Source organism: Eschrichtius robustus, chromosome 3, assembly GCF_028021215.1.
Source record: "Eschrichtius robustus isolate mEscRob2 chromosome 3, mEscRob2.pri, whole genome shotgun sequence".
NCBI classification, from domain to species: domain Eukaryota; kingdom Metazoa; phylum Chordata; class Mammalia; order Artiodactyla; family Eschrichtiidae; genus Eschrichtius; species Eschrichtius robustus.
In genome coordinates this window covers 90,526,319-90,541,446 of record NC_090826.1, presented here as the reverse complement: position 1 = coordinate 90,541,446, position 15,128 = coordinate 90,526,319, and positions in this window count along the sequence as shown.

Genomic DNA, 15,128 nt, shown 5'->3' with positions numbered 1-15,128 from the left:
GCAATCTATCCATCCTACATATCATAATTCAATTTGGCATGCTAGAAATGAAATAATCTTAATCCTAAATTCCTAGATTTAGGAAACAAAAGACATATAAATGCCATTTTTATACTCAGTAGACAACAAAAATAGAAGATAGCACTCTAATCATTATAATCAGCATTTCTCTATATTAAACTAATTCTGCTACATTATGCTTTTTCCTTTTTCTTAACTTAACATAATCTTTCATTTGAATTGAAATGTAATTTTAACTACTGAAGTGTTTTTGAAATAGTTAAATCAATATAGGTTCTTCCCCCAAATCAAATAATTATCTATACATCTACACCTTCATCTTAAATTCCTTCTTTTAATAGCTATACTGTTAATTTTCTTGTAGCTAGATTTCTACTTAATGAACCAAACATAGAATTTCAGGACTTGCTGTCATCTACCTGAAGTAAAATTATTTACCCTGAAAGTAATAATCTAATTTAAATATATATTAACTATACATATTTATATATAAATATACATTACTTATACAGTCTATCATATATGTATTATCAAGTACATGTTAAATATGTATACACGTGTGTATAATCTATCTACCTATTCATCTATTTATGTCTATGTATTTCATGGTATGTGTATATAAAATGAAACACTTCCTTAAGAAATTCAAGAGATTTCAATTTTTAGTCAGAAAGCATTTATAGTTTTGTATTGTGTCATGAAAACATCTTAGCCAAATTCTTTTATCTGATACCTACTTTGTCTGATGTCAAATAGCCACTCTAGCTTTCTTTTCTTTAGTGTTTTCAAGATGTATCTTTTTTTGTATCCTTTCATTTTTCTTTTGCGGTCCTTTTTTTTTTTAATTTTTATCTTTAAGCTTATTTTTAAAAATTTTTATTGGAGTATAGTTAGTTTATAATGTTGTGTTAGTTTCTGCTGTACATCAAAGTGAGCCAGTTATACATGTACTTATATCCACTCTTTTTTAGATTCTATTCCTATATAGGTCATTACACAGTACTGAATAGATTTCCCTGTGTTATACAGTAGGTTCTTACTAGTTATCTATTTTATATATAGTAGTGTGTATATGTTAATCCCATTCTCTCAATTTATCCCTCCCCCTTTTTCCCCCCTAGTAATCATATGTTTGTTTTCTACATCTGTGATTCTATTTCTGTTTTGTAAATAAGTTCATTTGTACTTTTTTTTAGATTCCATATATAAGCGATATCATATGATGTTTGTCTTTCTCTGTCTGACTTACTTCACTCAGTATGACAATCTCTAGGTCCATCCATGTTGCTGCAAATGACATTATTTCATTCTTTTTTATGGCTGAGTAATATTCCATTGTATATATGTACCACATATTCTTTATCCATTCCTCTGGCAATGGACATTTAGGTTGCTTCCGTGTCTTGGTTATTATAAATAGTACTGCAATGAACACTGGGGTGCATGTGCCCTTTTGCATTATGGTTTTCTCTGGATATATGCCCAGGAGTGGGATTGCTGGATCATATGGTAGCTCTATTTTTAGTTTTTTAAGGAACCTCTGCACTTTTCTCCATAGTGACTGTACCAATTTACATTTCCACCAACAGTGTAGGAGGGTTCCCTTTTATCCACACCCTTTCCAGCATATATTTTTTGCAGACTTTTTGATGATGACCATTCCGACTGGTATGAGGTGATACCTCACTGTAGTTTTGATTTTCATTTCTCTAATAATTAGTGATGTTGAGCATCTTTTCATGTGCTTTTGGCCATCTGTATGTCTTCTTTGGAGAAATGTCTATTTAGATCTTCTGCCCATTTTTTGGTTGGGTTGTTTGGGTTTTTTTGACATAGAGCTGCATGAGCTGTTTGTATATTTTGGAGATCAATCCCTTTTTGGTTGCTTGTGTTGATCTTTAAAATGAGCTTCTCATTGGCAGTGTACAGTTGTTTTTCCTTCTCATCCAATCTGATAATTCACCTTTAATTGTAGTGTTTTGATTTACAACTAATAGGATAATTGATATGTTTAAGTTTAAATATACCATATTAATATTTATTTTGTATTTTCCTCTTTGTTGTTTTCCTACATTGTTTCTGCCTTCTTTTGTACTATATACATTTTTAAAATGATTCCATTATGTATACATTGTTGGTTTTTAGCAATTATACTGTTACACTAGAAGTTGCTTTTGAGTTTATAGTGTATGTCTTTATCTTACTACATTCAACTTTCAAGTGTTACAACCATTATAAATATAGTATAAAAATCTGAGAATGATATAATGCTATGTTTCTCTTCCTGGCCTTTGTTCTTTTGTTGTCCTATATTTTGGTACTACATATGTTGTAAACTCCACAGTATGTTATTATTTTTGATTAAAAAGTTAAGTATCTTTAAATATTTATTAATAAGAAAAACAACCTATGTATTGATCCACCTTGTTAAAATTTCCAGTGCTTTTCACTTTTTACCTATGTTAGCAGTTAGTTTCTGCCCTCCCCACCACCCCAGCAAGGACTTTCTTTAACTTTTCTTGTATTGTCATTCTGTTGGTGATGATTATTTTTAACTTTTATATGTTAGAAAAAAAGGTTTTTTGCCTTTTTTTTTTAAAGATTTTTTTTGACGTGGACTATTTTTTTTAAGTCTTTATTGAAATTGTTCCAATATTGCTTCTGTTTTATATTTTGCTTTTTGGCCATGAGGCATGTGGGATCTTAGCTCCCCAATCAGGGATCAAACCCACACCCCCTGCATTGGAAGGCAAAGTCTTAACCACTGGACCGCCAGGGAAGTCACACTTTTTTGCCTTTCTTTTGAAAGACATATTCACTGGGTATACAACTATAAGTTGACTTAAAAAAAAAAATTTAAAGATGTTGCTTTACTGCTTCTTCACTTGCATTGTTTCTAATGAGCAATTCATATCTTTGTTCCACTGTACCTAACATGATTTTTTAAAAAATCTAGATGCTTTTAAGATTTTTTTCTTTATAACTGATTTTGTGCAATTAAATTATGTTTTGCTTTGTTGTATTTTTCTTCATGATTTTTAACCTTGGAAATCATGAGTTTCCTGGATCCTGGATTGTATAGTTTTCATCCAGTTTGGAAATTATTTGACCATTATATTTGCAAAATTCCCCTCATCCTTCAGGGTCTCAATTATGCACATTTTAGGCCACTTGAAGTTATCACATTGCTCAATGATATTCTGTTTATTTTTTAAAGTGTATCATTTTTCTCTTTCTATTTCACCTTGGGTAGTTTCTGTTGCTATGCCTTCAAGTTTGCTAACATTTTCTTCTGAAATGTCTAATCTGTCATTATTTCCATGCAGGATCATTGTCAATGCTGAGGTTTGGCTTTCATTTCTAGAAGTTTGATTTGGGTCATTTTGAAAACTTCCTTGTCTCTACTTAACATGTTCATTGTTGTCTCTGCATTTCTGATGATATGAAATATAGTTATAATAATTTTTTAATGTCCTTGCCTACTGATTCTAGTGGCTGTGACATTTTTGGGTTTGTTTATGCTACTTTATTTTATGCTAATTTTGGATCATATTTTCCTGCTTCTTTGTATACCTAGTAAAATTGGAAAGAATGCCAGACATTGTCAATTTTACCTTTTGGGTTCTGGATATATTTCTATCCCTATACACATTTTGAGCTTTAAGCTGGGTTGTAGATAAGTTACTAGGAAACAGTTTGGCTCTTTTGGATCTTGTTTTTAGTCCTTCCCTTGTTAGACAGGACTAGAGCAGCATTTAGTATAGAGCTAATTATTTCCCACTACAAAGGCAAGATCCTTTTGAGTACTCTATTTAATGTCTTATGAATTACGAGGTTTGCCTTTCTGACTTGAAGGAACAGGTATTATTTCTGGTTTTAAGTGAGCTCTGGGTACTGTTCCCTCCCTTTTTTGGAAATGATATCCCTCCTCCACCCTTGGGCATCAAGTAGTTTTCTCACATGCATGTGTAATCAACACTTTGAATTACTTGAGTAGGTCAGTCTGCAGATTTCCAGGATTCGTCTCTGTCTAGCTCTTCTCTCTTCTCTAGACTCTAGCTGCCTTGGTCTTCCTGGACAATCCACTGTGGCTCCTCAATTGAAGAGCTCACTGTGTTCCAACCTGAATTCTCCTCCACACCACTATGATCCAGAAGAGGCGTTAAGTTGGTAAATCATAAAATACACTTTGTTTGTTTCCCATGTCTCAGAAATGACTGTCTTTTGTTGCTTGGTTTTTAATATTTTAAAAACCATTGTTTTATATATCCCATGGACCACCAAGCTATGACCAACAGGCCAAATTTGTCAATGTTCATTCATTTTCATATCATCTATGACTAATTTTGAGATAAAATAGCAGAGTTGAGTAGTTTCAAGAGAAACTTCATCTCTCACAAAGTTGAAAATAGAAAATGTTTTTGAAGTCTTGATTGATACATGTTTTGTTTGTTTGTTTTCAGACAAGAGGATAAATCTAGACCCTGTTACTACACTTCAGCCAAAAGCAGAATTAAGTTTATTCTTTATCAATACCTCCTTTGGTTATCTTAAATCATGATACACATTCATGTCAATCCCTGCAAGTATTAAAAAGAAAAAAGTAAAATACGTGTATATTTTCATGTGTAGAGACACCCAATAACAACCCAGGAGCCCACCTTATAGAATGATTTCTCAAGTCTTGCTTGTTTTACTCTATCTCAAATATTTTACTCTCTGAACAAATGCTTAATATCCAAGAGAGTAGATGATGCTGTGTTATTTTACGGTACTTAAACTTTTGAGTTTTATTCAGTTGAAATTTGATTCCTGATATTTTTTTCTAAATGATGCCTCTGTTAACTATCAGACTCTGTTTTTGAAAAGTTTACATTAGTACAAAATGGTATGTTCAATTTTTTTCTTAATATAACATAACATAATAGTAACATATTTTGTATATTACTGATTTATTAAACTTTTTCCTTGAAATTTTTTTTCTTCATGAATACTTGAAAGTAAATCCAATAAGATCTGTACTGCTATTAAGAAGCCCTTATATCTGAAAAATAATACTACCATTAATTGCTTTTCTGGTCTAGTTGAATATGAATACTAAATTTCTATTAATTCCCCAGAATGTTTCATAAGCACTTTGCTCTAAATGATTAACTGCTGCTATTTTTAATTACCTTTCTTTATTTGTCTCCCTAATTCTTATCCTTGCTATAAAATATTGGAGCAGTACATTTTATTCATTAAAGAAATAAGCATATGCTCTAGGTATATACTGTCATTGAAATAACCTATTACATTGGATGCTGATTTTGACTATCAAACATTAGAAAATCCAAGAATTTTTTTCTACTAAACAACGTTCCAAAAATATAATTATAAGGTACTTCAGATTCTAATTATTGCAGTTATTTTTCAATAGCCTGTGCTGTAAGTTAAATTCCATGAAACCCTGAGATGAATGTGTACATTCATACTTGCTTAAACCAAGAAATATTAGGCTGATTGACCCAGATCAACCTCAAAGCAGTAAAATAGCAAATTAACTTCTGGTAGCACCTGCTGATGAGACATACTGGCATCTTTGATTTATTTAAATAGACATGTTATTTTGATATAGTAGTCTAAAAAATTATTTAGAAAATCAGTATTCAACTGCCTACCTAGGAGGTTTTTGAAAAGGTGTAGAAACATTTGTGATTGACAGTACTGAGAAACAGAAATGGTTACTATAATTTGGTGGTTAGGGCCAGGAATATGAAATAACTTGCAACAAGTAGGAAACTCCTGCACACAAAAAAATCATCCCTTCTGAGAAGCAACAATGCCCATGTGGGAATCACTGATACAAGTAATGAGTAGTTAATATGCCAATGTGTCCTCAGATTTCCATGACCACATGACCACACTTCTTTGAAAATACAAAGTGCTATCTATTTTTATGTATGAAATAATTGAAAGATGGCAAATTGCCCTTAAGCTTTTTTTTTTCTGCTGAGTTTTTTATGTCATGCCTATTAGAGAGGAACACTGATTTCTCACTTCTTGAATTTCTATGGATAGATATATTTTTAAAAATATGGCAGGAGCTCTTCTAGGCTCTCTATTAGGAGGAGAAATGATATGCTTATTAACATGTTTAGGAGAAGGAACTGAACATGTGCCTTTCTTTTTCTCAGATTGTAAAATCTACTCGTTAAAGGGGTGAGTTCTGATATACTTCACATGTGGTAAATTTAGATATTATTACCCTTCAGGGAGGCTTGCAGTTTTGGTTTATGTCGAAATATTGAGGTTTGGAGTTGAAGCATATTTAGTCAAAGATTATAGCCACATTTTATCGTTCAGCATCTGCAGGAAAATCACTGATATTCATTTAACAAATATGACTTTATTTCTGGCAAAACAGACAAAAATAACTTCATTTGTGGAGCTTACTTTCTACTCGAGAGTGACAGATAATAAACTAAATAAGTGAATTATATAGGATATTAGGAGGTGAAGGGAGCCAGCAAGGAAAATAAGACATGGAAGAGGAATATGTAGATGAGGGTAAAGGGGTTGTATTTGTAGACAGCATGGCCAGGGAAGGTTTTATTAAGAATGTAACACTTGAAGGACAGAGAAAGGCAATACCATATGATTTCACTTGTATGTGGACTTTTTAAAAAAAAAAGAAAGTAAAAGAAAAAGACTCATAGATACAGAGAAAAAACTGATGGTTGCCAAAGGAGGGGGTGGGGGATGGGCTAAATAGGGGAAGGGGATTAAGAGGTACAAACTTCCAGTTATAAAATAAATAAGTCATGATGATGTACAGCATAAGGAATATAGTCAATAATATCGTGATAACTTTGGCGACACATGGTAACTAGACTTATCATGGTGATCATTTCGTAATGCATAAAAATATCAAATCACTATGCTATGCACCTGAAATTAATATAATACTGTAAGTCAATTATATATTTCAGTAAAAAAGAAGAATGTGACATTTGAGCAAAAACAAGAAAATGTTATGGGAGCAAGCTATTTGTATAGCTGGAGGAAGGGTTTTCCAGGTAGAAGAAATAACAAATAGAGAAGCTCTAAAGCAGGATCCTGGCTGGAATCTCAGAGTAAGAGGTAGGTGGTCATTGTGGCTGGAGTGAAGTGTACAAAGTGAATAAGAAGGATAAAAGGCCAGAGAGGTAACTGGGGTGTCAGATAATGTAGATCCAAGTAGCTGATTGTAAGAGCAGGGGCGCTCACTTCTTTTTAAATATTTTTTATTGGAATACAGTTGATTTACAATGTTGTGTTAGTTTCAGGTGTACAACAAATTGAATCATTTATACATATCCATATATCCACTCTTTTTTAGATTCTTGTACCATACAGGCCATTACAGAGTATTGTGTAGAGTTCCTTGTGCTATACAGTAGGTCCTTACTAATTATCTATTTTATATACAGTAGTGTGTATATGTCAATCCCAATCTTCCAATTTATCCCTCCCCTCCTTAACCCTGGTAACCATAAGTTTGTTTTCTACATCTGTAACTCTATTTCTGTTTTGTAGATAAGTTGATTTGTACCCTTTTTTTTTAGATTCCACATATAAGCAATATCATACATTTGTCTTTCTCTGCCTGACTTACTTCACTCAGTATGACAATCTCTAGGTCCATGCGTGTTGCTGCAAATGGCATTATTTCGTGTTTTGTTTTGTTTTGTTTTGTTTTGTTTTTTGCTGAGTAATATTCCATTATATGTATGTACCACATCTTCTTTATCCATTCCTCTGCTGATGGACATTTAGGTTGCTTCCATGTCCTGGCTATTGTAAATAGTGCTGCAATGAACATTGGGGTGCATGTATATTTTCGAATTATGGTTTTCTCTGGATATATGCCCAGGAGTGGGACTGCTGGATCGTATAGTAGGTCTATTTTTAGTTTTTTAAGGAACCTCCATACTGTCCTCCACAGTGGCTATACCAATTTACATTCCCACTAACAGTGTAGGAGGGTCCCCTTTTCTCCACATTGGGAGCAATTAAAGGAACTGAGCAGAGTGACATGATCTGATTCTGTGTTTTAAAAGTATTACTTTGACTGCTATATTGAGAATAGACTATAGGAGTGTAAAAGTGGGAGCCAGAAAGCAGTTAAAAGGCTATTGAAAGTATACAGCTAAGAGATGATGATGTTTTCATCCCCTGGGTAAAGGTCCATATAGTGATGGTTTGAAGTAGTACTACATTAGATGTACTTCAATGAGTTGTACAGGCACACTTTTTTTTTTCTGTTTGTTTTTGTTCTTTGCTTAAATGTGTTTTGCAGATAATGAATTTTTTACAAACTGAAGGCTTGTGGCAACACTGCATCGGGCAAGTCTACTGGTGCCATTTTTCCAACAGCATTTGCTCATTTTATGTATCACATTTTGGCAATTCTCACAATATTTCAAACATTTTCATTATGATTATATTTGTTATAGTGATCTGCAATCAGTGATCTTTGATGTGACTACTATGACTTGCTGAAGGCTCAGATGATGGTTAGAATTTTTTAGCAATATTTTAAAGTAAGATATGTACATTGTTTTCTTAGACATAATGCTATTGCATACTTGATAGACTGTAGTATAGTGTAAACATCACTTTTATATGCACTGGGAACCCAAAAATTCATTACTTGCTCTATTATGATATTTGCTTTATTGCAGTGGTCTGGAACCAAACCCAAATCTGTGAGGTATGCCTGTATATGGAATATAAGAAAGAAGTTTTAAGGATGTTTCCAACTCTGCCTGTCTACCTAACTTTATCTATCTACCTATCTATCTACCATCTATCATTTATCTATCTTTTATTCACTAGTTACCTATTTAACTACTTACTTTTCCTGAGCAACTAGAAGACTGAAATGGCCATTAGTTAAGGTGGGAAAGAACACAGGTGTTGCGGAGGGGAGATAATTAGAGGTTCAGTTTTGAATAGGTTGAGTTTAAAATATCTACTGTTCATATACATAATGATGTAGTATAGGCAGTAGATCCTAGGGTTTAAGGAGAGATATGGGTTGGAGAGATAAATTTGGAGCTATCACTGTATAAAATTTTATTTATTAGGGCAAGAGACTAGATGTGATCCATGAGAGTGAGTGTGGAATACAGAGATCCAAGGACTAATCCCTTGGACAAACCTGTGTTAAAAGGTGTGAGGAGTGAGAAAAAAGTCTCAAAGGAGACTGAGAGGAATGACCAGTGAGACAGGAAGAAATCAGGAGAATTTGGTGCTTCAGATCGAAGAGGAAAAAATTGATTGTAAAATCAAGGGGGAAAAATAAATGAAATTAACTTGTTCTTCACTCCCCGAAACCTCAATGTTATACATTGAACTATATCTGGGATTCTGTATGCCATTTATGTACCAGAATCATTGTGGAAGAAAGTTGAAAATGATGAAACAAAAATTGAAGAAAAAGTACTAACGGTATGTTAAAGCATAAGAAGATTTAAGTAAAAATGCCCATTAACAAAAATAATAAACATAGTAACAAAACTGGTTTTCCTAGATTACTTTTTTATAACACTGATGATCTCGCATAAAGAGGCTACCACTTTGATTACAAAATTTTTCACATAATGGAAGGTATATATCACATTTTCAAGTGAAGTGAAATGGAAGTGGCCCAGGGATACATAATTAACCTTAGGAATGTTGACTCAGACTCTAACATATAAATAACTGACCAAGTTATTAATTTATTCATTTACATATTCATCCAGATAACATTAATCATTTGTTTCCTATGCCCTAAATAAAAATTTTATGGGAGCAAATGGAATTGAGCAGAGACAGTGGTGCAAGGTAAGGCATAACTGACAATGTGACCTTTAGGCTACAGTTTAAAGAGTGATAAAGGAATTTCCGGCTGAAAAATTAAGTCAGTGGATACAGCAGGTAATTGTGGAGCATGCTAGCATAGGAAAAGTTCACAGAAAACAATCGTGAAAGTGTCTGGAATGTCGTGGAGAAAGTATAATCATCAATAGCACAATGGTTAAGGCAAAGTGGAAAGGACGTTAGAGTCAGAAGAGCAAACTATGGGCAGATCTTGAAAGGTCTTTTTTGTCAAGCTAAGGATTTTGAATTTTATCCTACAAGTTATGGACAGATTGTTAAGCAGAGATATGACATGATCAACTTTGTTCTTTATAAAGATAACATCACTGACTGTATAGAGTCAATTCATCTGGCTGGAAACACAGATCAATCAAGCTGGCTTTTTGGCATCATGTAGACAACATAACTGGTTGATTGACTGAGTACTTCACATTTTCAGCTAGTTGTTTTGACATGTATATACATAACCTCAAAATAAAAGTGGTATTTTTAGCATGCCTGATTTAGTCCATAATTCTTTATGGCAGCTATATTTAAGAGTGAATTCTGTCACAAAATTACAAGCGCCCATTTTATATATGTATATATGATATTTTGTTGAAGATAAGTATTGTGAAGTGCATAAGTCAGAAAACAATATTAACTAAACAAAAATAGTTTAGTTAATATTTTCTAAAAGTTAAAACTTTTAGAAAATATAATCACATGCTGTGTTAAGTAGTGGAAGTTGAGGATGGTGAAATAAGAATTTTAGGCTGTATTTTATGTCTCCTTTTGACTAATGTGAACTTGAAGTTCCTGCCTAGTAGTAAATAGGCAATTCATTAATTTTTATCCATAAAATTCTATGCATTTTAAATGGATCCATGTCTTATTTTTTTGCATTATTTATAACAAGAAGTCTAATTTGAGAAGAGTATTATGTTGAATATCAGGGATAAAAACAGTACTACAAAAGAGTTAAACCAAACTAGACATAGATATAAGCTTGATACTAATTTCTGTTTCTAGTCTAAATGTGAGCTATGGGCATAAATAACAGAAGTCAAGTTCTCAATACTTCAATTGAAGAAAACCAGAGAATTTCTTCAATTGAAGAAAACAAGAGATATGTCCCATATCATCAGAATACTAAACTACAAATGAATAGATAGCCAGTTGGTAGAAATGAGAGAAGCTTTATAGAATAAAAGAGTAAGATTGGATTAGATTTTTTTATACCTCCCTACTGACCTTTTCCTTTTCTTATTCATTCACATGTTAATGAGCAAAATGTTTGTCTGACATTTCTCCAGTAAGGTATCAACAAAGAATCAAACAAAACATTGAAACTGAAATTATTCTAGTGCATAATTTTTCTATTTCAAACAACTTTGGCCTATAAAAATTTGGAGTGACGCTCCACCAGATCTTGTGAACTTAAATAAGGGAGATGTCACTACACAAACAAAATGTAGGGCTATAATGGAAGTAAGGCACATGGATGCTACAGAAGCAAACAATAAATGCTCACTGCAAGCATACATATGAGTCTTAATAATCCTAAATGTCTTTAAAACATGGATAACTAAGGAGACCTCAAGTATTTGATATGCACTTTCTTCTTATTACTAGACTTAATCCCTTAATACTGTACACTGTCTCACTAACAGACATCAAAATTAGGTTGCCAGATAGTCTAGTTTATGCCTGTTATCTTGACATAATAATTAATAGCATTCTGTTTCTCTCTCAAAAATATCTAAGTTTAGACAATAAATTATATGATTACCTATTTATAATGTGTGAATCCTTCTCTAACATTTCTTTTTTGGCCATCCACTGGCCTTTACCTTTTCCTTAGGGCACTATACATCCTCTTGCCTTAGAGAGTTAGCATTGAGATCCTTCACTTTCAGTTACATATGTGATTCAGGTAATAGTTCTTTTCTTATTTTGATGGGAGTATGTTGGCTGGTGAAGAGGGCATATATAAATTTAAAGTATACCCTTGGCAGCAGCATGCTATGAAATACCAGAATCCATCTGTGGATTTTACAGTGCGAATTCACAGATGCTGTAACTCATAAAATGTTCACAGTCCAAGCAAATGGTAAGAGCACCAGATGGGACTTGTCCAATAAGAAACTCCAAAAGCTTTTCCCTTCTGTCTCTCTAGAAAATTATCAAAAATATTTAATGTGGAGTGTGTTTTGTTATGATGATAGGAAGTATGTGAATTGGAAAGAAATTGAAAAAAACAAAACTTAGCCAGCCCTGGGCTCGAGTGAAGACGTTCTGGGTCTGAATGTCATGGGGCAGGAGCATTCTCTGTCCAGGTTGCCAGAGACAGGAGAACCCAGAAGGAAACTGAGTGAAGGAGTGGTGCATTTTTCTAGAGACAGTGGGAGCGAAGAGGCAGAGCTGGAGTTCACGGAGGAGCATTGCTTCCAGCGTGGTGGAGACATGAGGACCTACTGGCTGCACAGCGTCTAGGTGCGGGGCTTCCTCCTATTCCTCTTATCATTGCAAGCCATGTTGCTGACAGGGTCTTGGTGCTCTGGCTTGGTGTCAGGCCTGAGCCTCTGAGGTGGGAGAGCTGAGTTCAGGACATTGGACCACCAGAGACCTCCTGGAACCAGGTTATATCAATCAGTGAGAGCTCTCCCACAGATCTCGATCTCAACACTAAGACCCAGCTTCACTCAATAGCCAGCAGGCTCGAGTGCTGAACACTCCATGCCAAACAACTAGCAAGACAGGAACACAACCCCACCCATAAGCAGAGAGGCTGCCTAAAATCATAATAAGGTCACAGACACCCCAAAACAAACCACAGGAAATGGCCATGCCCATGAGAAAGACAAGATCCAGCTTCATCCACCAGAACACAGGCACCAGTCCCCACCACCAGGAAGCCTACACAACCCATTGAACCAACCTTACTCACTGTGGGCAGACATCAAAACCCATGGGAACAACGAACCTGCAGCCTGTGAAAAGGACACCCCAAACATAGTAAGTTAAGCAAACTGGAAAGATGGAGAAATACACAGCAGATGAAGGAGCAAAGTAAAAACCCACCAGACCAAACAGAAGAAGAGGAAATATGCAGTCTACCTGAAAAAGAATTCAGAGTAACGATAGTAAAGATGATCCAAAATCTTGGAAATAGAATGGAGAAAATACAAGAAACGATTAACAAGGACCTAGAAGAACTAAAGAGCAAATAAACAATGATGAACAACAAAATAAGTGAAATTTAAAATTCTTTAGAAGGAATGAATAGCAGAATAACTGAGGCAGAAGAACGGATAAGTGACCTGGAAGATAAAAAGAGTGGAAATAACTACTGCAGGGAATAATAAAGAAAAAAGAATGAACAAAATTGAGGGCAGTCTCAGAGACCTCTGGGACAACATTAAACACACCAACATTCAAATTATAGGGATCCCAGAAGAAGAGAAAAAGAAAGGGTGTGAAAAAATATTTGAAGAGATTAGAGTTGAAAACTTCCCTAATATGGGAAAAGAAATAGTCAATGAAGTACAGGAAGCGCAGAGTCCCACACAGGATAAATCCAAGGAGAAACATGCCAAGACACATATTAATCAAACTACCAAAAATTAAATACAAAGAAAAAATATTAAAAGCAGCAAGGGAAAAGCAACAAATAACATACAAGGGAATCCCCATAAGGGTAAAAGCTGATCTTTCAGCAGAAACTCTGCAAGCCAGAAGGGAGTGGCAGGACATATTTAAACTGATGAAAGGGAAAAACCTACAACCAAGATTACTCTACCCAGCAAGGATCTCATTCAGATTCGACAGAGAAATGAAAACCTTTACAGACAAGCAAAAGCTAAGAGAATTCAGCACTACAAAACCAGCTCTACAACAAATGCTAAAGGAACTTCTCTAGGCAGGAAACAAAAGAGAAGGAAAAGACCTACAAACACAAACCTAAAATAATTAAGAAAACGGTAATAGGAACATACATATTGATAATTACCTTAAATGTAAATGGATTACATGCTCCAACCAAAAGACATAGACTGGCTGAACGGATACAAAAACAAGACCCATATATATGTTGTCTACAAGAAACCTGCTTCAGACCTAGGGACACATACAGACTGAAAATGAGGGATGGAAAAACATATTCCATGGAAATGGAAACCAAAAGAAACCTGGAGTCACAATTCACAAATCAGACAAAATAGACTTTAAAATAAAGACTATTACAAGAGACAAAGAAGAACACTACATAATGATCAAGGAATCAATCCAAGAAGAAAATATAACAATTGTAAATATTTATGCATGCAACATAGGAGCACCTCAATACATAAGGCAAATGCTAACAGCCATAAAAGGGGAAATCGACAGCAACACAATCCTCATAGGGGACTTTAACACCCCACTTTCACCAATGGATAGATCATCCAAAATGAAAATAAATAAGGAAACACAAGGTTTTAATGACACATTAGACAAGATGGACTTAACTGATATTTACAGGACATTCCATCCAAAAACAACAGATTCCACTTTCTTCTCAAGTGCTCATGGAACATTCTCCAGGATAGATCAAATCTGGGGTCACAAATCAAGCCTTGGCAAATTTAAGAAAATTGAAATCATACCAAGTATCTTTTCCGACCACAACGCTAGGAGATGAGATATCAATTACAGGAAAAAAAACTGTAAAAAATACAAACACATGGAGGCTAAACAATACACTAGTAAACAGCCAAGAGAACACTGAAGAAATCAAAGAGGAAATCAAAAAATACGTAGAAAAAAATGACAAAGAGGGCTTAGCTGGTGGCGCAGTGGTTGAGAATCTGCCTGCTAATGCAGGGACACGGGTTCAAGCCCTGGTCTGGGAAGATCCCACATGCCGCGGAGCAACTAGGCCCGTGAGCCACAACTACTGAGCCTGCGCGTCTGGAGCCTGTGCTCCGCAACAAGAGAGGCCGCGATAGTGAGAGGCCCGCGTACCGCGATGAAGAGTGGCCCCCGTTTGCCACAACTGGAGAAAGCCCTCACACAGAAACGAAGACCCAACACAGCCAAAATAAATAAATTAATTAATTAATTAATTAAAAAAAAAATGACAAAGAAAACACAACAACCTAAAACCTATGGGATGCAGCAAGCACAGTTCTAAGAGGGAAGTTTAGAGCAATACAATCCAATCTAAAGAAAGAAGAAACCTCTCAAATAAACAACCTAAA